Source organism: Oxyura jamaicensis, chromosome 6 (genome assembly GCF_011077185.1).
Source record: "Oxyura jamaicensis isolate SHBP4307 breed ruddy duck chromosome 6, BPBGC_Ojam_1.0, whole genome shotgun sequence".
NCBI classification, from domain to species: domain Eukaryota; kingdom Metazoa; phylum Chordata; class Aves; order Anseriformes; family Anatidae; genus Oxyura; species Oxyura jamaicensis.
The window spans coordinates 12,189,255-12,214,269 of NC_048898.1; the positions used below are offsets into that span (position 1 = coordinate 12,189,255).

The 25,015-nt window shown below is 42.6% G+C and overlaps 1 protein-coding gene across 8 annotated transcripts in view; it reads right to left on the bottom strand.

The window, feature by feature from the left end:
- ZMIZ1 (zinc finger MIZ-type containing 1) overlaps nucleotides 1–25,015 on the bottom strand; it is a 346,051-nt gene that overhangs the window by 303,932 nt on the left and 17,104 nt on the right. Inside the window, exon 1 of one of the 8 annotated variants that reach the window (XM_035330672.1) lies at nucleotides 9,378–9,401. The exons of the other annotated variants lie outside the window; for them this stretch is intronic. The gene's annotated coding sequence lies outside the window, so the exon portion shown is untranslated. Of the gene's footprint in view, nucleotides 1–9,377; nucleotides 9,402–25,015 lie in introns of those variants that run through there. 8 annotated transcript variants of the gene reach the window in all.

Genomic DNA, 25,015 nt, shown 5'->3' on the forward strand with positions numbered 1-25,015 from the left:
CACTCTGCCACCCCCGGGAGCATCCGCAGGCAGCCCACGGAGCTCTGGCGCTCGCTTTAGGCTCTTCTCTGTGTAATGTATTGGATGTGATTACCTCTTCTTTTGACCAAAAGTAGGGATTATTTGCAATGCACCCTTCTTGTCAAATTCTCTTTTCCCATAAAGTACTTACCCCACTTTAAAAAAAAAAAAAAACACTTAAGTCCAAACCTCAAGACACTCCTTCCCCCCAAGAATGCACAATTAAAGAAGCTACAACTGCTATTGAATTTTCTCTAGTCTTGAAGCACATGAGCTTTCCAATAAGTTCTCTGGAATTTTTATTTCGACACCACGATTTGGATTTCTGTCTAAAAGATTCAGCAGGACTGCCCATGCCTCCCTGGCATTTCTCCTTCCCAACCAAAAGCAAGACTAGCATGAGAATCTGTAAGCAAGGGTGCAGAACAAAATTTCTCAGATCCCTGAATGCAAATTTCAAGACTGTTACAGGTAAGTCTAATGGAAAGCAACTCTGAAATAACAGTTAAAGCTTTCAAATTCTCATTAGTGTTTGTAAGGGATACACTATCAGAGAAGAAATCTGCATCTTTAGCACAGTATTGAGTTTGTCGTAACTAAGTTATCACAGATCTAAACATGAGGCTCAACTGTTTGGCACCTATTAACTTCTGAGATGGGGCCTTTCTGCATTGAATGTTTGGGTCTTCTGTGGCAGCACCTATACATTCACCCCCCCACACCCCCTTCATTATGATTTTTTGTAAGCTGATACCATGATAAAAGTTGCTTAAAATAACAAAGCCAAACAGCTGTCAAACCACCACTAATACGACCTTTCAAACAGGTTTCCATTTCATAAATCATTTCAGTGTTCTAGTTTCACACCACCCCAGGGAAAGTTACATGCAGAACAGAAAAAAAAATATTATCAATATGCAGAGATCATTTGGCAACAATACCAGCTGCTAGTAAAGACTTGTGCAGCAGCACAATGATTTCAAGGCATTGCGCTTGCAGCATGGAAGAGATGTTTAAAACCAGTGGGTTAGTTCTAGATTTGCAAAATCAGCAAGAGTCAAACAGTTCTGCTTCAAGTGCCCCGTCATCTACCTCCCTACGAGCCAGCACACGGCAGGCATGAGGAAGAGAACAGTGTTAGCACTAGGTACTAACTTGCTTCTTTTGCAATGTTTCAGGAAAGCAATTTCAATTATTTTCAGATTTGCTCATCTTCCCAAGGGTCTAGCAAGTTCAGAGACTTCAAAAAAGGTAGGCATTCACCAATTAGTTAGAACTTGTTCGTTCACCATGCTCAAAGGCAGTGCTAGCAACATCATAATTCCTCATTTTCAAACTACAAGTATTAATCTACTTATTGTATTGATACTTCATATTATTTCGTAATAACATATTTAACTAATTCTGATGTTTTCTTTAAATTTTAGGAATAAATGATTAGGGATTCCCTTGTTCTGATCTCTAGTTCTCATGCTTCTTTCCTTTGTGATAGGATTCTCCAGATCAGTGGTCAGTGGCTGACACTTTGAACTTCAGTCTCCCAGAGTAGAAGGAAGAATCAGTGAGTCATAATCTGCACGTATGTGTATGTATCTATATATTATTATTATCATTGCTGTATTTCCCACCTCCAGATCATTTGCTTGTCCTGAAGCTTGGAGGGTCACAAACAGCTCTCATGTGTTTCCTCTGGACACTGATCCCTGACCCAAGAGCTAATGGCTGGTTAAAAGACATTCAGCCTCTGGAATTCATCAGAAACCAAAGCAGAGGGCAAAACGACTGCCTCCAAAGGATCTTTAGGAGGACCTTCTCCTGCCCAGCTCTCGCTATATTGACAGCTCTGCTATTCCTACACACCAGTATGACCTAGACGTACCAGTATAACCGCACTACGCGGATGCCTGCCACAACATGATGCAATTCATGACTTACAGTATCTGCATTTTTCTCCCAAGCTTAGACGTTTTACCCCACAGCTTCTATGTCCCATATAAATCATTTTCTCCTCTAATCAAATGGTTTGGAACACTGCACAGATTTCAGATAGAGTAAGTTGAGTGAGAAGTCCTTAATAACCGATCTTTTGAAATTATCAAACAAAACAATATTTTCACAACAGTTACAGCTATAGCTAGTATGAAACACACAGCTAGGATTTCAGTAAGAGCTCAGCTGAGCATTTTTCATAAAGAGTAACAGTAGGAGAAAGGGGAAACTCAGGATCAAGGACAGAAACAACCAGCAGAGCAGTCGGACCCTGAAGTGTCCACGCCTAACAGTTAACCATCTTTCAGACAGGGTCCAAGTCTGTAAATAGCAGCACAGTACGAATCGCTTGACTTCCCTGGGCTCTGTACAAGACAATTAGCAGAAACAAGGCTTGCATGGCTGATCCCGCATGTCCAGTTTGGTTCATCCCTACTTTCATGTCAGCACTAATCTCTTACAAATATCAGCTGGGGTTTATACTCTAAGAATTCCAATTAACACAGAATAAACCCACTGCACTTCTCTGAAATTTGCAAACAAGACCCAAGGCTTTTTTCCATGGTATCACCTGCTATGTGCTTCCCTGGGCAGCACCCTGACCTACCTCTCATGCACCACACACTGCTGCCAATCTCTTGAGCTGGTGGGACAAGGACAGTCGATGATTTCACCCCCAATTCCTCAGGAACCAGTTTAGAATACAAAATTAAAAGCCACATTAACCACAGGAGCTCTGTTTATACCGGACATGTATAAGGAGAATTTAATCAGTGGTGGAGAGTTTTTCAACAAGGACATGAGGAGAATCACCCGTCAAAAGCATCTATATGTTTTAGAAAGCCAAATCTCCCTGTGTATCACTAAGACATATCAAAAAGCTGCTACTTGTGGCCTTTTGTTGTTACTCTATTAGCTGCAATTACAAACCATTACTCTAAAAATTTATGCATAAATATCACTTGTTAATAGAAGCCGAAAAAAATAAGAGTGCAATTTTTACCAAGGGGACTGTGAGAGAATTTTCCACCTGAGAATTTTTCCACCTATGCAAAGCTTCTCAGCAGTTTGTTCCATAACAATGGATTTGCAAGGCAAGAACTGAGGGGATTATTTGATTCACCATCTACTCAAGTGGCCAATTCCTTCAGCAATCAATACTAATCAACAAGCTAAAACCTTGTAAGAAAAATCGGCAAGCATTTGAATCCTTCCGGCTGCAGCAAGCAAGACTGAGGCTTTATGGTCCAACACAGACACCTCGGACACTGCTGGTTTGGAAAATCAATTTTACCTGGGATTTAAAACAGACCTAACACTTTTTCCTATATGCCAAAACACGGAATCCACCTTTTAAATTAGATCCTGTTAAGAAAAACACACGTATATGCACAACCAGCTTAGGTCTAACATCATCTATTTGCTACTTCACACTTCAGCTGTGCAAAACAGACCTTAACAAGATGGGGGACAGGGATTAAAGCAAGAGTGATTTGTTTTAGAGTGAAATACAGGCCTTTCGCCCTCTCACACACACACAGAACTCGTGCATTAATAACAATGGCAATCTTACTTCTTCCTTTTATTCTTGTATTTCAGGGTGAGCTCAGGGGTTCTTAAGAGAAGTGAATTGTGTTGCTCTGACAGTATGCGTGGGGAAAGCAGAGTGCCAAAGCCTTCATAAAAACAAACTAAAAGCACACATCTCATAGGTTCTTAAGGGGGGGAACGAAAAGATTTAAGTTCGGTTTTTAAAAGTCTGGTTTGCTTCATAAGGCCCATGTCTCCCACCCATGTACTTCCTCCAGCGTCATGAAAACAAACTTTCGGGTGGTCAAGCAGGTCAGAGGGCCTTTAGCATCCATTAAGACCCAGTTAAAAATGCCATTTTATAAGCCCTCGCTTACAACTCCTCAAAGAACAAGAAGGACACAAGTGTACCTTCCTCTCCAGAAGACGGTCACTCCAAATCCCACTGCAACTACTCAGTAATTCTTGGCAGAGCCGCAGCGAGCAGTCAAAGCCATACACAAGGCAGAGGGCCAGCAGGCACAGCACCCCACATCACACCACGCTGCATGGGTCAGGGCAGAGCTGGGGGGGCACAGAGCATGCGGCAGGGACACAAGGATGCAGGTTAACTGGGGCCACGCAGCCATCGGGTGGCAGGGAGCCTCATCTGTGGTCACCGAGGGACAGCTCTGCTGCGTAACAGGAAGCACGCCGACTCCAGGCTGTCCGGACAGCCACGTTCAGAAAGGAACTGGTGCTTGGGGTTCCTAGAAAACAGTCCAGGGAGAAGGGGGATCTGTAAGCGTGGGCTATTCTGCAGCACTAAGCCTGGCAACGAGGAACAGTCGTGCAAACACAAACTGAAAACATCAGTGTTCGCAGAAATCCACCTTCGGATCCAGCAGAGGTTGGCAAGCTAACTAGACCAGGACTTGGTATTTCAAATAAAGCATGAGAGCGACTCAGACACAAATTTAGGTAACTGTGTAGGATATATAACCAGAGATAGAATCCTCTCTGATGACCCACGGCTCATCTGATCACATACCTGATGTTCATCTCTGTGCCCTGCTGGGCAAAACACGGGAACCATGCCCAGCAGACAGGTCCTTTCCTCCACAAACCGCAAGTCTGCAGACAAATGAATACAAGCGTGCATGCACAAATACACGTATCTCTGTGTGTGTGTGTGTGTATACATATATGTATATAAATACGTATATACACACATTTTTAAAAGCTAAAGAGGCAGCTATACTTTGTATATATTGACATGTACCTTTCATATACATTGAGGCTTGTTTATGCAGAAGAAAGCTCAACATTGCAGAAACAGCCAAGTTACAGTTTTTGCACTAGGCAAAGATGATTAAAACCTGAATATTTCATAGTGGTGAATCACATTGCCAAGTCTCCAGGGACCAGAGCAATTTCAATTGGCATAAACGAACGTTTCCCAATCTTCTGCTGCTTCTGTAATGAGTTATGTTCAAGCCCTGCCAATCACTTCTCAGCAGACGGACCCACTCTCCAGCTTTTCAGCTCTATTCACCACTCACGAGTGCTGGGAAGGCTGTGCTTGCTTCCACGTGTGCCACTGCTGTTGTCTAACAGCAGCAACGTGTCTGCACTTCGGACCTTTGGCCACAGCCACCCGTGCACTTCCTCACAGCTTTCCTGACCCAGGTCTGTGCAGAGCTGGTGGAGGGAGAGGCATCGATGCAGCAGAGCCCGTTCTCCTGTCAGTTTTTCTCTCCCCAAATGAACAGACAGAGTAATTTCTGGATCAGCAAAGTAGGAAGAACCCAAACAGAGCCATTTCAGTCCTTGTACCCACCCTTGTGCCCCCTGTGCCCAGACTGCAAGCCTTTCCATGCCAGCAGCTCCGCCGTGCAGGTCTCTGGAAGCCAGCTGATTTCACACGCTAACACGTTCCCTCCTTGATGCAAGTTTAACCTCAAGAGAGCAGAGGAAACAAGCTGCTACACACAGATTAGAGCTGATGAGCAGTAGGTAATGACTGGAGCTGTGTCAAGTTGTGGTTACAATTATTTTTTTCTTGTTTAAGGTATGTATGGGTTCACACACTCAAGTTGCCTTTTGAGCTTACACAGTGCAAATACCTGAACTCCAACCAAAACTCAGCCAAAAACACTTGTAGGGACTTGCCTAAATGGCACAGGAATCTTCTGGCAAATAGGGGGCACAGTTTTGCTGGGAGGGTTCAGACAAAAACACTTTCAGATAAATAAAAGGAAGTCAAATTGTAGACAACCAAATCCCATTTTTTTCTTCTAAAAACTGACATGACATTGCCAGCCTGGTGTGTGGTCATGTACTAGTTCTACACTCAAAAGCACTAAAAATTGAGCTAACAGAGCCAGGCCAAGTTTTGCTGACACCTACCTTTGACTTTTAAAAATAAAACTCTCTCGCAGGTCCTCAGCCTCGTTTTATCAAAACATTCTTCCTTCTGCCTTAGATGACCTTCCTCGGTAAAAGACTAGAAGTGCTGACAAGACACCCTACTACCAGCTGGCATCCTCGCTCCTGTTACCACCAGTGGATTTGCATTATCAGATTGCTGTTATTTTCTGTATTTTAGCTTTGGCTGTTTCTTAAAGGCCCTAGCACAAAATCCAAGGTCCAAAGACTACGCCAAAGATCCCAAGCAGTGATAAAAGCACATAAGTGTAATGAGTTAGTGCACTGTATCAGGTGTCACTGCACTATGAGTACGGGGATGCTGGGTCTATGTGCGTTCCAGTATGTGGGACTTCTGGATTTATAAAAAATAAACATGAAAAAAACAGGTCTTTTCACTCGTTCCAGCACCAGTGTTAGCCTGTAAGATCATTTTATTGAGGAATTATCAGCAATAAGTTATTAATTAACAGATTTTGTTCATATATGCAGAAAAAAAAAATACTAGAGGAAATAACCCAGTAAAGTCAACAGCATTTTTTTCTTTGTCATCTCCCAGCACCTCAAATGCTAACAGGTGTACATCAATCCATTGGTTCTGAGGCCTCATAAGCTATCTCTACTTCTCAAGACTCTCTACCTGTGCAAACAGAGAGTAAGCACTGATACGTCTCAGAAGGATCCCCTCCTCCAAAATTGTTTTCAAGCCCTTAGGTCCCCCCCCCTTTGTTTTAATTACTATTTTTATTTTAAAATTTGAATCCGTAAAGACTATTTCCTTGATCAAGTCTTCAAGAGTTGAAGCTCAGCAACACTCTGGGAGAATCCCCAAAACACAAATAAAAAGCAGAGAACCTCTATCCAGCAGAGCTCTGCTGTCCGTTTCCTGAACGCCTAACTATCCAACAAATTACAGCCAATTAAGTTTTTGTTTACAGTGATGCTCAAGTTTAAAAAAAAGGCATTCCTCCAAATATATTAAAATAATTAGTCCATCCACAAACACCACTGGAAATTGCCTCGGGTTTCCGCAAAGGACTTGAGCTTTGTTATTGTATGTAATTATAGTAATCAAGAGATCCTAACCAGGTACTGGAAACATTAGGCTGGTTAAAATAGAGACGACTTAGGGAATTGAGTTCTTATTCACAACTCCTAGGTTCTTCCTTTCCATTTCACGCTCAAAATACAAAAGTAGATTTTAGTCACACTTAAAGAGAAAATCAGCATTTCAGCTGTTCATTCTAAGCTGTTTCAGGCCTGAAATCCTCACGTATGCCAAAGAGAAAGCAAGGTCACAACTATCAGCACCGTCCTGCAAGCATCCTAAAGCCAAAGCACAGCTTCTATATGGAACTTAAAATTACAGCCACGCATCCAGGAAGGTGAGCACAGTTTACCAGCCAGGAGATAACAGGACTAGCAACCCTAAAACACTATTTTTCAAATTTGCAGTTTTCGAAATGTAAACCCGGTAATAAATAAGTACTCACAACCATAACTATCCTTTCCCACAGCTATTAGCTTTTCACCATCAATCTGAAACAATTTGCTTTAAAGTGAAGAAAATGTTCCTGAAGAAAATATATGTGTGTGTGTGTGTGTGTATATATATATATATATATATATATATAATTGAAAACATGGTTTAACACCTGATGGTGCAGACTAAGCTTTATTTTATTTGCAAGGAATCTCTGCTGACACTGTTGACTACACAGGCACTTAAATTTACACATCAGAGCACAAGCAAAATCCCTGCTGTACTGGAGTCAATCACATTTCTGGCAATGACTTCAGTGGAACCCGTATGGTAAGTGCTGGCTGCATCAGATCGATAGTTTCCAGAGACCTGATCTTTCTTTTCCTATACCACTCCTTTAAAGAGCAAGTACGGTGCCCTGACATTCATGGCTTTATGAAAAGCACAAAAACTTGGAATTAACACGGTAGAAACGCTCGTCCGAAGTAGTTGCAATGAACAAATCGGAAAATACTTTTTGAAAAGTCTCATCGTGATTACACGTTAATTACCATTAATGAAAGCAGGTCACGTCATAATTTTACAAAGTCTTCCATTCACGCTGTTTCACAACCCACCGAGTGACTGTGTCTTTCTCAAAGAGAGGTAGAGGAACGAAGCGGAGACCTAGCCAGCGTGCCTTGCACCAGCTGCTGCAGAAGGCCCAGGCACACGCCTCCTTGCCCAGCCCGCAGTGCTTCCCTGCGCATGGCACTCCTCTTTGCACCCTTACTGCCATACCCTATACTGAAGAATATACTTCTCAAAAGAGTTGAGCTCTCCCAGAACTGTCTATGAATGCTACGTTACGGCATTTTGGGCTAAGGCAGCACCAGCATGTGTTTCTGTGCTTAAAGCACAACATACATTTGGTAAACAGGCTGTGAGCTCCCAAGGCAGGCTGGTTAATTTAAACAGAAGGTCTACGCAGCATTCCAGATGACTGCGGGTAAAGAATCCAGAAGCATCTCCTGCCAGTGGTATTCCCTGAAGTTAAGGGACTGCTTCAGGATTAAGCATTCACTGAAGTGCTTTGCTGGGTGGAACAATAGCTAATGAGTTAGATATTTAAAAAAACACCACTGTCAATCTCTTTCACCACGAGTAACATTTTGAAGTAGACCAACAGACTCCAACTCTTGACTTTCTGCCAGATAGCTTTTGCAGTATGTTTCTCTCCTAAAAAGTTATCTCTGAAGGTTAAAACAAGCTTGACAATAATAGTCAGATGGCACTTATCTGCACAACAAACTCAGTTACAAGCCATCAATATTTATTAGATATAAATCTCAAGCCCTCTTGAAAGTTATAACAAGTTATATAAATTAATCTTGCTCAAGATACTCATCAGCATATTTTCTAACTTTAACATCATTAAAATGGCATTCACCAAGTACCCCTTGTCATAGTCAGCAGCTGTTGGCACTTAGCTTTCTGCACCTTAATCTTATATTTGGCTATGCTAACTAAATTAATATTCTGGTTTCCTTTTTCTTCTCACATTTAAGCTCCAAGGCAAAGGAAATGGATGTTTCAAGGAAAAAAAAAAAAAAAAAAAAAAAGTAATTTATTACTAACATGTAGAATTTGCACAGATCTGAGGAAGACAAAGCATTTACATGATAGTTTTTTTTAAAAAATGCAACAAATTCAGAAAAGGCTTTCAACTAGTTTAAACCTTTGGATCTTCCAAAAAAATAGTTGCCTAAGTATTTGAGAAAGACTACAGCAAGTGATACCTTTAGAAAGAAGGAACAGATTTTTATGGTGCTCTTTAAAACTTCTCTATTGAATTGTACAGTCATCAGATGTTTTTGCCAGTAATTAAGTCACCACACGAAGAACATAGCTACAGACCAAGCTCCCTGGCTTCCCTAAAGCTCAAAATGCTACTGTATGACATACTTACAGGTTTCTGCTCATCTCATATAAATACTATGCCACCAAAGACATTCCTAAACCAACCTCCTGTTAGGAGGTACAGAGGCTGCAATAAAAGGAAACCAGAAGAACACCTGAGGGATTTGGGTTTAATTCAGCAGCTGATGATATTTAAGCATATGGTCAATGTAAGCACTTTTCTGAATAAGGACAAAATTAGCATGTGCTTGACTCAACTTGAGCTCAAACAGCCTTAAAAATTGACTCAAAAATGACAGATTTGGTTGTTACACAGACAGATTCAAATGCACTCTGGCTGTTCTTTAAACTTAGTTTTTAGAGTAACAAAGACACTGCCCTGTCTTCTATAGGTTGCCCATCCACATTCACTGATTGCCCCTACTGGCTGAAGGTTAAAACATTTTTTGAAGAAAAGCACACACCCCCACACAGACCATCCAATACTGAGCATTTATCTCCAGGCAAATGGATCAAAGGCACCGACACACGCTTAACTCTTCTGACCCAATGTGAAGGCTGCAATCTCAGAGATGCTTCTTCCACAGGAAAGAAATCAAATCAACCAATCCAGAGCTTTTAAAGAGTTTTAGGAGAAGTTAGGTAACTTGCAATGGTTTAATACAACAGTAAACCTTAAAGAAAAAAATCTGAACTTTCACCAAATGTATCTTCTGATGCCTGTAACTAAAACACTCTTAATGCACTCTGCAGGAAAAAAAGTCTTAAAATACAGTGTACACAAATGTGCAGTGGCTGGAAGGCAACAGCATAATTGTGGGGTGCCAGTAAGCTCCATAAAACAACTTAGATACCTAAGTGTTATCATCACCTTCTCAAGAATTATCGTTTAGCATTGTCTCTCGCTCCTGAAACACCCAGAGAAAACTAGGGCTAAATTCCAAGAACGTTGGATAGATGATGTATTTTGAAGAGGAAAACAAGACAAAGGCAACCTCATCTTACTCCAGCTTTTCTCCTTCTTGGAGAATTTTGAAGTTTTAAAAGCTGTCTCTTTGGTTATTACTACATATTTGTCTTTCCATCTCCAGAAGATATGAAAATCGGTCGTAATTCAAGGCTAATTCGGTCTCTAATTAGTCTGCAATCTTAATGGCCCTGATCCTATGTGTTAAAACTAACTTTTATCATGCCTGATACATCATGGATATATCGTGTTCTTGCTAATCTGGATCAGCACTTTTGGCAAGATTTTAATATGAGCAGAACAGTACAGAGGAAAGAAATTTTAAATATCAGATCATCTTCTTTCAATGCACCAGAGAGCAAACAGCTGGAAATAAAGCAGTTAAGCTCATCCAAGGGAGAGAAGCCATCTTCCCAAAGGAGAATTGGGGAAGATAACCTCTAGTCCTTTCGGAATTCTATGTACAGATTGGCGTTTAACCTTAGAAAGGGAGAGAAACCCTTATCAATACAAAACTGCTCACTATCAGTTTTTCTTAGAACTGCACTTGAGAACTGCCCAGAGTAAAACAGAGAACACAGACCCTCTTCATTCTTCTACCTGGCTTACAGTGATTTGCCGTTTACTGAACGGTGCAGGCAGATTACAAGCGTGTGGAATAAATGTTGTATTGGAACAAGTCTGGTCTGAGTGCATTCTCCACCAGTGAGACAGCCACAACACACAGACCCATCGTGTCAAGACAGCTAATGAGATGCAAAATTCCATGTATATGTAACATATAGTCCTATCTTCCATCATCAGAAACTGCACAAAAAAGCAGCTTCAAGTTCACTCTAGTCTGAGCAATTTGCCTTGGATGCATTTGATGAAGTCGGGATGTTCTCAGCTGAGTGGTATTATCTCAGCGGAGCGGTGGGTCAGCGTAATGGCAAACCACTTAGCCTCTGGAGAGAAGTTCATTTCCAAGATGTGACCAGTGGCAGCCAGCTAACAGCCACGTGTTCATCAGCCCCATTACAAAGCCACCGCAAGGCTTGGCACCACCGCACTATTTTCAGGAACAACGCCAGATGTACTTTCCGAGTCTCTTCTAACCAAATCGTTAATTCTGAAATAATGGTTCCACCAACCCCTGTGCAAGGGAAGCCAGAGGACCAGAGCACGTATTCAATCTAACCCAGATTTGTTATTATGAACTGGAGTCCAAGCTTCCTTTCATGTAACACTCAGCCAACTGAGCAGTTTTATAAGGTGCCACAGGAATGTATTTCCTGTTATCTGAAACACATCACTTCTAGAGCACATGAACGACAGTTTGTGTCAAATTTCTACAATAAACTAAGAGAGCTGTCAAGTTTGATGGCATATTAGTTTGTCACTTGTAACAGGCAAAGCTGTGTGAGCAGATTAGACAATGCAACATAATTTAATAATTTTATCATCTATTCTTCTTGACATCACCATATATTCCTCACCATTTAATCTGCCTGTGAGACCATGTGCCAGATAGAGCCCTGCTTTTGAAAGAAAACCAAAACCAGTACTGTCTACCCATACACAGACACAAATGTTTAACCCATAAAAGGAAAGGTAGGCTTTACAAAAATAAAACAAATATGGATCAAATCCAACTAAAAATCCCAATCTCATTTCTGGAAACTCTCACACACAGGTTCAGATCAGCTCTTGTAAAGGGCTAATGCAGAGCAAAATCTCTGTAGGCAATTCCGCTCACATTGGAACACACCACATGTGCTCACAGAGCTTTAGATAAACTCACAGGAGCAAAGTCTCAGACACAGACTCCCTGCAGGGGATGAAATATAGAAAGACACTGAAAGGTAGAGCAAGAAAGAGAAAGAGGAAAAAAGTAAAACCATACCATGCCAAAATGTTTCTGACATCAAGTCATTTTAAGAAAGTCAAATAGGTAGATAATACCACAAGTGTGTCCAATTATTCCGAGTTAAAGAAAAAGATAATTATCAGTGAGTTGAATGAGGGTCGGCACCTACATTTAGACTATCCAGTACGTTTCAAGAACAGCTAGCAAATCATCACATGCACATATTCACGAGAAAAGTTTGGACTCGCATTACAGCTTTCTTCCTAAACGCAGCTGCCAATTCCAGGGCTCTGAGGAAAGTGGGAACAGACAAGAGGCGAGCAGACAGGTTTAGGACCACAGGAGGAGTCAAAGATACACCAGGTACGCTAGTTAGAACTGGAATTAAAATCTTCCTGAGAAATACTGTTTCCAGCGTCCTTTACTTTGTGTGTTACTCTTTTCGAGCTGCAGAAGGGATAAACACCAAAATCTTTTGCTTTGATTCTTGTGCATTTGGCCTATCATCTGGGGAGGAAATTATTTTACTATTCAACTATTACTGCTTTTATAAAGCTGAAAAAATGTCTCTTGGCTATGTGCAGCCCCCTGCAAAAGGGGGGGGGGGGGGGGCTTTTTTTGTTTTGGACACGAACCACAACCCTTCACTCTATGCTGTTGTGGGACGCTGGGTGTTGATGTGCACTGCAAAGTACCAGGACAGGTGACTTAAAAGATTCTATGAGGCATTTGATCCACAGCTTAGAGATGCAGCAATTCCTGTCAGTGCTCAGGAAAAAAAACAACTTCTGTTCACCCTCCCTAGAACTGCTGGCATGCCCAAACAGTCCTAAGTATTCACCACCGGTATTCACACAGCAACACCACTAGGCTATACTGGGCACCAGTGAATCAGCATGCTTATTACCTTGCCTCCTGTGCAGGTGTTCACAACTAAAAACTGCTTTTAGACAGGGCACAAGCAAACCCAGAGGGGCAAAACGGGCCAAAGACTTCTCTCCAAACTGCCAGTTCGTCACAGCTCAAAAGAACCACTGCAGCTGTAATGACAGCAAACTCAGGAGCGTGAGTAAGGCATTAGCAAGCTACAAACTACTGAGAAAAGCTGGGTTACGCTGAAAAAAAAATCCTCTTTAAGTCTGGAATCTGCCCACAGAGAATCAGTCTATCAATTTTTTAAAGGGCATTTCTTTTAACTAAACTCCTGTAATACATTTTATGCAGTGTTATATTACTAATAATTTCCATGGGATTTCAGGCATGAGAGGTACCAGTTACCTCCTCCCTGATGTGGGGGTAGGGAGAGGGAGAAGTGATTACGCTTTGAAGTGTGTATATAAAACATCTACATGTTCATTTTATTGATTTTTTGAGGATCATTTTATTTCTTTAAGATTTCGGAGTTACTGAAAATTTCTCTTGAGAGCCTGGTTGGGATTTTTTTTGTTTGTTGTAAAGAATCTTACCCCATAATTTACTTTATGAGAGGTTCTCAGGAGCCTCTGCTACTTGAGGGATCTCTCAGAAATGGTGCAGGAATATGCCCTTTTTCACAGACGCTTCAGAATGTGTGGAGGGGTTTCCCAGGACCTATACCTCCGAATTTTCATTTTACCCTCCCTTTAGAGGTAAGATTTTGTCAAAATCTAAACAAGGAAAAAAAAAAACAAACAAACACATTTTTGTCAAAGCTTTTAGAGAGCAGGAATGAACAGCAGCTCTGTGCAGCAGGGGCACGTCCTTCCCTGCAACTGCACAGCTCAAAGTGCACTCGCACATTTGCCCATACCCTGCTTGCAAGGAGTTACAGCTGGGGAACGCTTCAGGCCAGCTTTGGCCCGGAGCCACCCAAAGCTATTGCTAATGCGATGCAAAGTCACAAATTTATCCTGACTATGCACAAGCATTTCGTCTGTGTTTCTGCACACCTGATTTTGTTACACGAGCGTGAAGCTCAGGGCTCAGCCACCAACTGGAGGACAGCGTAAATCAGTGCAGCCCACGACGAAAGCCTGTGCTCCTCACAACGCGGCAGCCGAGGGTGTTCGAATTCAGACTTCCTTATCGGCGTTTACTCTTAGCAAACTAGCATGTTTATCTTTCCTTTATGTTGCAGATATTTGTGCCACTTTCCAACTGTTTATGTAATTGTGACCTAAACCAACGTTGACAGGGATTTGCAACATCCACGCTTGACTTTTTTGAGCAGCTGCTCTAAAACTAGGAAGTCTTTGAAATGAGTTAGTCTAAAGATACAGAGAAATCCTGATTTACTAAGCAGTTTAAAACACAAACATGAAAAAACACATTTGGGAGGACTGGAAAAGCCACTCAACTGGTTCTGATGCCTCCCCAGTACAGGTTGTTAATTAGGATACTAAACCACGGCCTCGCTCTTGTCTTAGCACAGGTTCCTTGATGACTAGTTCTGCTTTCAATTTCCATCTGAAGTGTTATTACAAATGGATCGCTCACTGTGTAGTAGCTGATTATGGCATTACATTTCTGATGTGATACCACCGTGTAACAAAGCAACATATTTAAAACTGAAGTTGGCTTTTAACCACTATTTCCATTACTAAACATTAAAAAGGTGCAGTTATCATTTCAGCCACCAACAGAAACTGCAAGGAAGACCACATATGTAGTGAGCATAAGAGACAGAAGTGACAGAAATTGATAAAAACTTCATCGCATGGCTGACACGCCATATATCAAAGCCCTAAATCTCATTCTCTGCTTGCCTCCAATTTCCATCAAAGCCTGCCAGCTGCACATTTATTGAGAAGTTTGTGATCTGACAGCCACTGTATTACCAACATTAATGATGCATCAGTCTCTAGAATTACTGGGGAAACAGTCCAATTGATTTTATTATTATACAGAGTTCCTCACATTTCATTTCAGGCAGCTTCCTACCACAAATTTTAGCAATAACTAAAAACGCTACGCAGCTGATGCACAAAACACTAGGGCAAAATATGGTTACCGCAGCTTCACGCCCTCCAGGAGAGCTCCAAATCACTCAGATACCACTGTGTAACCCGTGAGTTATGGGTCTATAACTAAAAGGGCTTACACATCATGGTGCGATAAACAGTGCACCACTAATATTCACTAATTTGCCCAAGCAAGCTACAAATAGACCCACTGTGCCTTCAGCTCCCAGAAAAGCAGTTTCCCCAAAGTCTTATAAATCCCTGTTGTTGACACGAGATAAAATCATGGGTGTGGAAGGGTGTATAACTTATATTGCCATATAGACTGAAATTGTTTCCACAGGTATCATGATGAACAGGTACACATTTTTGTGTAGCACATAGCCCAATTTATCTTTTCATTTATCCTTTTCATCCAAACATTCTCCACTGAAAACGAAACAAATCAGATAACACAACTATCACAGCTACTAAAAAGATGCCATAATGCAATATAACAAATCAAGTCGTGGTGGCTTTTTTAAACCATAACCACATATTGTAAATATATACCTAAGTTCAAATTTCAAGTATTTGGGAAGGGATCTCCCAGAAATATCCAGGATCTATTGCCAAACATCCTTAAAGTTACAATGTCCTTTCCCCCCAGCCCCACTGAGCCTGGCAACGGAACCTATCAGAGGATTAGATTACTCTTGTCACTTCTAAGATTTGAAAGAGAACAAATAAAAGCTGTCATAATTTTAGGAAGAGACATTCAAAGGTTCCATATCACCTTAAAAAGCAAAAGTGAAATACACCTTCCCTTCTCTATTTTTTAATCTTTTAACTTCATCTTTTCCCAAGTCCCAAACAACATTTTCCAGCATTTGTAGTTAAAATAAGCGAGTAAACCACCGTTAACAGTCAAGGTCTGTAACAGTGGCAAGATGAAGACAGATGGGACAAACAAGAACTGTTGTAATGTAAAGTAAGATCCTTTCCCATTTACCTTTCTTCCTTTTTTTTTTTTGTTCGTTTTTAAATTTGACAACAGCAATTTAGTCATTTTGAGTTTTTTAAGAAATGAATTAGTTATTAAAGTAGATGGATTTTCAAACAGACCAATACGAATGCTTTAAAAAAATGCTACAGAAGACAGTACCATATCTGGTTCTATGGAAACTCCTCCCTAACTCCATAGCAAGATCTCAAATTACAAGCACTGTAGAAAAGGAGCTCGTCACCAGCAAATGCACAGAGAGAATAAGAAACTGCTTCTAGATGCAGAACAGCCCAGACCTTACACAAACAAGTCATAGGAAATGCTGCTCCTATTTTTTTTTCTTATTTACTGGCAATCCACTATTTTTAGAGGTGTGTAACACATTCTTCTCCGCAGAAGATATATGAGGTTTCCTTAACCTGCTTTCTACTCTCAGACTCCACTCCCCAAGCAAAGAGTGAACATACCCAGAAGAATTACCTGTATTACAGTATGGTCTTGAATGGATCCCAGTTTTTACTGTGTGCTCCGATTCACAAATTCGAAGGTAGATCCCTGCTCCAGACTGCTCACCTGACGCGTGCCAGAGGAGCCGTTTGGCTGCTGCTGATTCTTTACAGATCACAGCCTGCAACGCCAAGAGCAAATGAAACGGATCCCAGCTCTCTTCAGTACAGGCAACCGGTTCAGCAGTTCAACTGCTCCCAAACAGGAGCAGAAATGTCGGAGGAAGGGGCCGAGCAGACCAGCTGTTCTAAGCAGGAAATAGTACAGACAAGCCTGAAGCCGGAGGTTTGGTTTATGTTTTTTCTTGTTTTGTTTTGTTTTTTTAAACACTATATACTTATCCACTTAAACATGTATAAAACTTTCACCCATATTCATTCCCGTCTTCAAAAGTTAAAGGCATCTCATCAGAATTCCCTTTTGGAGTACCCAAAAGAGCAAACAAACTAGGCAGGAAAACACAATTGGTTCAAGGAAGCAGACCTTTCCAAGTATCTTCCTGATGGGAATGGGCATAAATTTAAACATCCATCGACAGCATAGAGAAAAGTCACAAGTACAGCTTCTACATTACTGGCACAACTTACACTTACAGCACACACGTTAAGAAAATCACCATCATTATTTTGCAATGCATGTAACAGGCTAAATGCAGGCAACTCTAATAGGGAATTCATTAACTTGGAAACAAACAGTTCCTATAATTAGTTACCAGAAAATATTCAACATGCATTTACAGGTTTATTCTTGAACCACTAAGTGCAACTCTAGGCACTAAGGCTGAACACCACGGAGGGGGAGGAGGGGAACAAAAACCCGAAGTAGTCTAACCACCACCAGTTACTCTATTATTCCCTAGATCAAGAATTAAACGACACTTAGGCTATTTATTTGTGCATACAGCCGGTTCTGTTTGTTAGAAAGCTGTTTTCCACCATGCAAATTGACTTCTTCTGTAGGTCAAACACTAGCATGAGCAAGCTGATAAAAATCACGTTAAACTGGGGCTTTTATCTCGCTTATACAGCTGGTGTAGCTGCATGCAATCATACTGCTATTAATGTTTCACATTATTAAAAAGACTGCTTAAGTGGAAAGTACTTAATATTCATGAAGTCTCTTTAGCATCTGATTAGGTTCTTCCCCTTCCTCTGCCTCATGCTTAATTTATTACATTTTTTACCTGGGCCAAAAACCTAACTATGAAACCACCTTTATTTTGCATTTAGCACACACTTAACATCGCTAAATAGAAAAGGATTTATATTCCTTCAGAAGCCTAAAAGGAATAGTTATTCAGTAGAGAAGCATACTGAGCTTGCAGTTTAAACCAACAAATGCTTTTAAGATACATTGACGTATGGCAAAAGCAAGTTACACCAACAATCTGGTCTGATAAGCCATTATTACATATTATTACATTAATAATTAGGCTCCTGGGGATGGACAGGAAGCATATATAAATGGAAAATGAGCCCTTGGAGACTTCACCGACCAATGGAAGCCTTAGACCCTGCATCCTCAAAGCAGAAGTTCAAATACCGTCATGGCAACCATTTGCAGATTATCCCATGTCAAATAAATCATACCTTATGGCAAATAGAAGCACAGGGCGGTGCATGAGGGGGACATAATAATGGAGGTCCTGATTTGACCAACACATAGGAGGATGATGAAGTTACTTATTATACATCAGACAGCTTTCTGAGAACTTACAGAGCCTGTGTCCTTAAAGTATTTACCAACTTGACTTCCTAAAAAAAAAACTCATCCCACTGAAATTGATCCTCTAGCTGTACCTTCAATAGGCCATGAGATGGAAGAGGTCTCACCTGACCTTAAAGGAAACCACAAGCATGGGTTGTGTCCTCTGCCAAGTAAATCCCCACCTCTTTGAACTTCTGGGCCACCTCCTCCCCTAATGTTTACAGATTTTTCATATTTCATTTGTCAGGTACACACACAAGAGTTTACAACTACAGCTCTGAAGAATCAGGAGCACTGAGGGCTGGACAAACAACGCTTGCCCAGCTGATGCATTTTCAGCTGTGCCAGACCTAGGCCTCAGTCGGTCCCGTTCCCTCCCCCAGCAGCCGCAGTGTACCTGCCCTGTGCCTTTGGACACTGAAGTTGTCATTAAAAGCAATACTTGGGAGAAACACAAACCTTCTACTTGGGTGGGCCTAATTTTAGCCTCTGTATACCATGTCTGATCTTTCCATATGGTGTTTCTAACTACCTTTATTACTCGTATTCCCAAATGCCTCAGGGAGCGCGCCAGGCCCGGCCATTACATAGCGTGAGGCAACAACCCTGGCAGCACATGGAGGCAGCACCTCGCCATGATCCCTCAGTTAAAAAAAAATCAGCCACCTTTCAGCTTTTTTTGTTTCAAGGAAAAGAATCCTAGAACACCTTAAGACTGATTTTAAGAGCTGAAAAAGAAAGGACTGAAATAGCTTTAAGTTCATCTCCTCAGCAGTAATAAATAAGGCCTAAGAGTTGGAGGCAAAGTTAACCACAACCCTGGGACTCAATCCAAGTCTCCCATGACAATAGGAAAACATTAGAACAGTAACATTCAAAATATTATTCAACTTTTAAAGGCTTAGCACAGTTCAAAGTCTCCTTTGTGGAACAGCACTTTTGAAAATGTCGGTCGCCTTCCAGGGAGCATTTCCTCCTCATCACGCACAGCGTTGTTTCTGCAAGGAGGAACACTGCCGCTCGGCTGAGCCAGGCAGGGGGAAAGTCCTTAAAATGACTGCAGAATGCTTAAAAGCTGGTAAAAGGCCTAATCCTATATAATGATTTAGAAAGCGACAAGTGAAACAGATCTACTGTGGCAGGCTGAAAACAGACCAACGTAAATAAAATTGCTGCTCGCATGGTCACAGCCTCACAGCCAACAGCACAGGCAAGAGCAGGAACCCACAGACCCACACGAGTTCTTTCACCCACCCATGTACCCCTTATGGTCCACACAGAGGGGAAACAGACCAAGCAAGGGGAAACAGACCAAGCAACTTCAGAGAGTCATGCAATCCTCCCAAGGCACCAGTTAACTGATTACTACTGCAGTTCTCACACAAACCCTCTTTGCATGGTAATCCCAGATTAAAAAGGCACAACAAATTTCTCCCTTACCCCACAAAAACAGCGAAAACAAAAGTAAACCTACACCTAGGAGCTCTGTACGTCAGTTTTATTCATTAGGCTTGCAACTGCAGCGCGGCAGCTGCAACACACAGAGGCAGAGCACAGCGCCAAGTATGTGCAGCCCAAGCACGCCGAGTATTTCTCTGGCCAGCAATCGCGAGGTGGGTCAGCAAGGCCTGGCGCTACTTATTTACGTCTTTTTCATATATAGCAGACACGGGCCCACATTTAACCATTTGTTTGCTGGAAGGCACCTGAGGCAGCCCCTTGCCTGTCTGCACCCTGCAGTTACGGGGCTGCCAGGGCTGGCTTTTCCCCACTGGAGCAAACCCACTCTGCTTCCCGCTGTGCAGCGAAATGCACCTAAGTGGGGGACCAGCTGCTTGTCCCCCCTGCCATAGCATCAGGCCCCCGAAACTAGCATCCTGTTCCTCCTGGATGGCACTTTCAATCCCTCCCTCCTCACAGCTGGTGCAGGGTACCTCCTACCCCAGCATGGCAACACTGAACGGTGTGACGGGTGCCCCACTGCACCACCACCATGCCAGAGACTACAAGCAGGTCACTCACTGCCAAGGTCATCTTGTTTGTGGAAAAAATAAAAACACTAAGACCCTAATACGGTAAAACACGGCAACAGCAACGAGGAAACATAAGCTTAACGCTTCCTCTAACACTCAAAAACACCATTAAAGTCAGCTGACTCAGTCATATGACTTGGCAGAAATACCATTCCTTAAAACAGTTTGGGGGTAAATTCAGTCTGATTTCACACTTGCTCCTGTGTTTTGTACTCTGCGCTGTTAAACCTCATCTCTGAGTAGAAAGCAGTCAATTAACTGAACTGGGGTTTCAAAACTGATCCTGGGCAGAGCCAGCCGCCCCTCCTGCCTGCCAGGTTGTTCGGGCACGCTGCAGCACCTCCAGCAACAGCGCGGGACAAGCCTGGGTGCAGCAGCAGCGCCCGGACCCAGCCCAAGCCCCCTCTTCTGCAGGGAGCATATAAATTTTTCTCCATCTGAGTCTTAACTACTGTTTGTCCGCAGACTTGTAAAATACGCTAAAGAAATGCCTAATGAGACGTTGATCTGGCATCCAAATGTTCTCCCCCATCCAGCCCCCCCGGCGGGCCGTTGCCTGAGCAGCACAGGCACCGAGGCTGCCGTTTGTTTGCCAGTTCTCCACGGAAGGAAGGAAGGAAAGTGGGCGGGTGGGCGAGAGCTGGAGCCAGCGCAGCGTCGGCACATGGCTGGCGTGCACATGTCCGCAGCTGCTCGCTACTGAAAAATATACGTCTGTACACACACACACAAAACGCACTCAAAGCACAAATGTCCTAGCAGGTTGCTAGGACAGCAGTGCTTCCTCTGTACCAGGAGCTAAAAAAATAAGTAAAAGTCACAGCTCTGACAGGACTGACATACACTGTGCTTATGACACCCTACTGAAACACGATGAGCCCCATCGTTCACATTTCCAGGTAGCCAAGCACCTGCACACCTAGTGAGTTCTCCATTTACTCATCTAACAATAGCGCTTTGAAACTAGCTTCTGCACCAAAACAGGGGAAGTCCAGGCAAAAGTTGGAAGAAAGATTGCATAATTAACCCCGTTTTATTACTGGGACGGGCAGGCACTCGGAGCCTAAGCAATCTGTTCAAAGTTACTTGAGAAGTCTGCAGGGGAAGAATTAGCTGAATCAGACAACCGCAGCCCTGAGTTCAGTGACCCAAAGCCAAACCTCCTGCCCTCCAACCGAACGCTTAACTCTTGCCGAGAGCGCCCCAGTAGTTCGACAAGAGACAAGCACGGGTCTGGAAACTGGCCTGCTGCTGCTGCTGCCGGGAGGAATCATGCATGTGGCCAGGTTTGCGTTCTATGAACCCATCTTGTTGCGGCACAGGGCTTTGCAGTATTTTTAATAAAAAACGTATTTTCAAAAGTGCTTCAGATATTTTAGAAACCTGAAATAGGTTCCAGACTGCAAATATTTACACACATTCTTAACTTTATGTGCAAGGAGTTCAACTAAGTTCAAATAACCATTTTTATGTCTAACCTTAACTATGTACATAAATATTTACAGGATTGTGACTTTGATTTTCCTTCGTTGCGCTCACTGCATCACCTGGTTCTCAAGTGGCTGGGGTCAAGGAAGGGAGCTGCTTTCTCAGTTTCATGCCTTAGCCCTATCCTGCATTGCCTGGCTTGCAAACAGAGAAGGAGCAACATGGAAATCCAAAACCCAAAACCCCAGGCTGCTTTTAAGTGGTTAGCATTCTGCAAACACAACGTCGAAGAGCTAGACTAGAGCTTGAATACCTGTACACATTCTGAAATCTCACACAGATGAATTTGAGCAGTCCACCTAGATGCTGTAAACCCATTTTTATCTTTTTTCCTACAAAAAGCTTAAGTAGGAGTTTGCAAAGAGGCAGCTCATGCACCCTTCGTGGAGATTTCCATGGCACTGCACATGGATAAATCCTTGACCTATACAGACAGCGACAGTTTCAGACTTGAAAAAAATAAAACTCTGGTAGAGTAATCAAGGTGTTATTCACAATGATTAAAAACTGGAAAGATACAAAAGCAGTTTTGGGAGCATGAGCAGCAGCACTTCCTCCTGGATCCTCATAGCAAAGCAGGGCTAAACCTGGTCTTCATCGCCCCAAAGACTTTTGCAGTACTGAGCACCAAAATCAAGGCATGCTCATCAACTTCCAGTATTAGAAAGCAGGTTTGGTCCATTTAAACATCATACTTCCTAGCCTCTTCCTTCTTCAGCATCAGTTGTAAGAAATGTTTTAAAATAGCGAGTTAACAATGTTGACCTGAAAGTTACTTCTATAGGTTTGTTTATGCATTTGATAGCAGCGGTGCTCAGTTACTTTAACTGTTTCCTCCCATAGACCAGCTCATCTGCCAGTTTCCTCTGTTTGTGTAGCCTTTGATAGTGAAATAGGACAGACAAAACGCTCTCGAGTGTTCGCATTCTGGCTTTAAAACCACAAAGCCTGGCAGAGTGATTCACTAACTGTCATAATCCCCCAAACAATTTTCTCTTAAAAAGAAAAGTCAGTATTTGTTTTGTGCTTCAATATAAAGTCTGCTGTAAGTTTTTATTAACTTGTAATACACTGAAGTCTCACCATTAACTTCTGAAATCCACAGAGCTCCTATAGCCATCAGAAAACAGCAGCCCGTCAAACTCCAGCCCTGGAGTCCCTAACATTACATTAACGGATGCAAACCATCTCTTACTCTGGATAAGACAAAAGAAGGAAAATCAAATGCATGTTTGTATACAAAGAAATGCATACTTTAATAATATGCTATGAGAGTTGAATGGAGTAACGACAAAGATGTAGAACAACACAATTTCAGTAACATATCCTCAAGTATAGTCACAAAATATCACCATGAATACTTATGGGAGAAGCTCACGCTACGTTACTCTCAATCTACTGACACATAGCATGATTTCAGTATGGTGATTTGTTCAAAATACAAGTACCAACCAGGAAAGGAAAAAAGCAAGACCTCTGCAAAAAATAAAAATGAATCCATGCCCTTAATTTTCAGAAAAGCCCTACAAATAAACAAACTCTAAAGCCTTCAAAGCATTTGGAGTTTTTTGGATGGCTCACTTCATATTTGTGGAAAATGACAGATTTTCAGAAATAGCAAGCATTGCACTTTATGGGATAGAGACCTGTTTTAGGCATTTTCAAGTCTCAGCCACTGTATAGAAAAAAGTATTTTTGAAGAATTCTCCTTTTTTTCCCAATCAAAACAAATAAAAGCAACACATGAAGATATTCACAAATAGAGTTTGAGTAAGTTTATTTTTTTGCTGAGAATTAGAATTATTTTGACTTTTAAAACTTTCAAAGTGATATTTTAAAAATTATTTGATAGTAAAGGTTGGCAGTACTGAACGTCTGCATAGAAAGTTACCAGCTGTCCTCTGATTTGAGCATGACTTTATTCATCAAGCTCTCTACGCTGTGCTGTACCTCAAACAGCAACCCACACCGAGTCTGCTCACCATGGAGGGACACGGCGCAGAGCCAGGTCACCTGCACGCATGTGTACCTGCTAACCTCGGGCTTGATCAGTGCATCAGAACACTTCACTGAGATTGCTTGAAGTGTCCCTGGTTACATGCATACAAATACTGGCCTGTTTAAGGTTCTCATTTGCTTTTATTCATTTTACATGGGGAAGTTTTCTCTGGGAGCTGAAGATGGCTGTTTTATGCATTTCCATTGCCCAGGTCTGTGCCCGCTCCTTCATATGACGCATATCAAGTGAGAAGCCCCTCCACTAACACACCACACACTGAGTAATCAAGGGGGATGTGTAGCGCTCCAGGACTGCGAGGCACCCCGCAGATGACACACGTACACCTACAACCCGAGCGATGTACTCTGCAATTACCCAAGCGATGGGGCCACTCATGAGCTGGCCTGAGAGCTGAAACCCCACACCGAGCTACAAAACAATACTAAGAGCACGGAGCATAAAATATGGCACACCGTGTTCCTTTGGGAACTTAAGGAATAATAATTTAAAGTCACCACTGGCAGCTACTCAAGACACGCCGTTTAACAGCCAAGGTTATCTGTATTGCTGCGGTGCTCGGGAGCCCCGGTCCCTGCACGTCGCAGGAACAGCACCGTTCCTCCATGGTCCTGCGGCCGTGTCCCCGCCATAAGGCAGGGGCAGGTGGCCAGGGGCTGCTGCCACCGGGCCTCTGCCCTGGGAAGAGTGGGTCCCCGTGGGAATGCTTCAGCTCTGCACAGGGGAGCCTGGCTCAGACCTCACCGTGTGCTTTCTGACAATGTTCTGTGGTTTTATCTGCCACGGACGGGTGTGCTGGAGGCATCCCCGAGGCATACCAAACCTAGGGGAGGATGGGTGTCGAGGTTAGGGCTACCTCCTGCCAGCTCTACAGCGAGCAGTTCCCATGACCTGCTCTGACAGAACAGGAAGCCATCCATTGCAGTAAAAGAGCAGTTCATAGGGACAGAAAAAGGGGGAGGGGGTCCCATGTTGCATTAGATGCACATTAGGGCTTCCACGGTCTGTGGCACCTGGAGGCACCCTCTGCAGACCCTTTCTGCTCCTCTGCAGAACAGGCAGCCCTGGCCCTGCTGCACTCCCCAGGTGCCCCCAAACACATGCCAAAGATACAGCTAAGGCCGAGTGTTTCCAGCATTACCTCGCTTTGCTGGAGACAGCGGAGATGTCCAGCCTCCCAAGTCACCAACTTGAC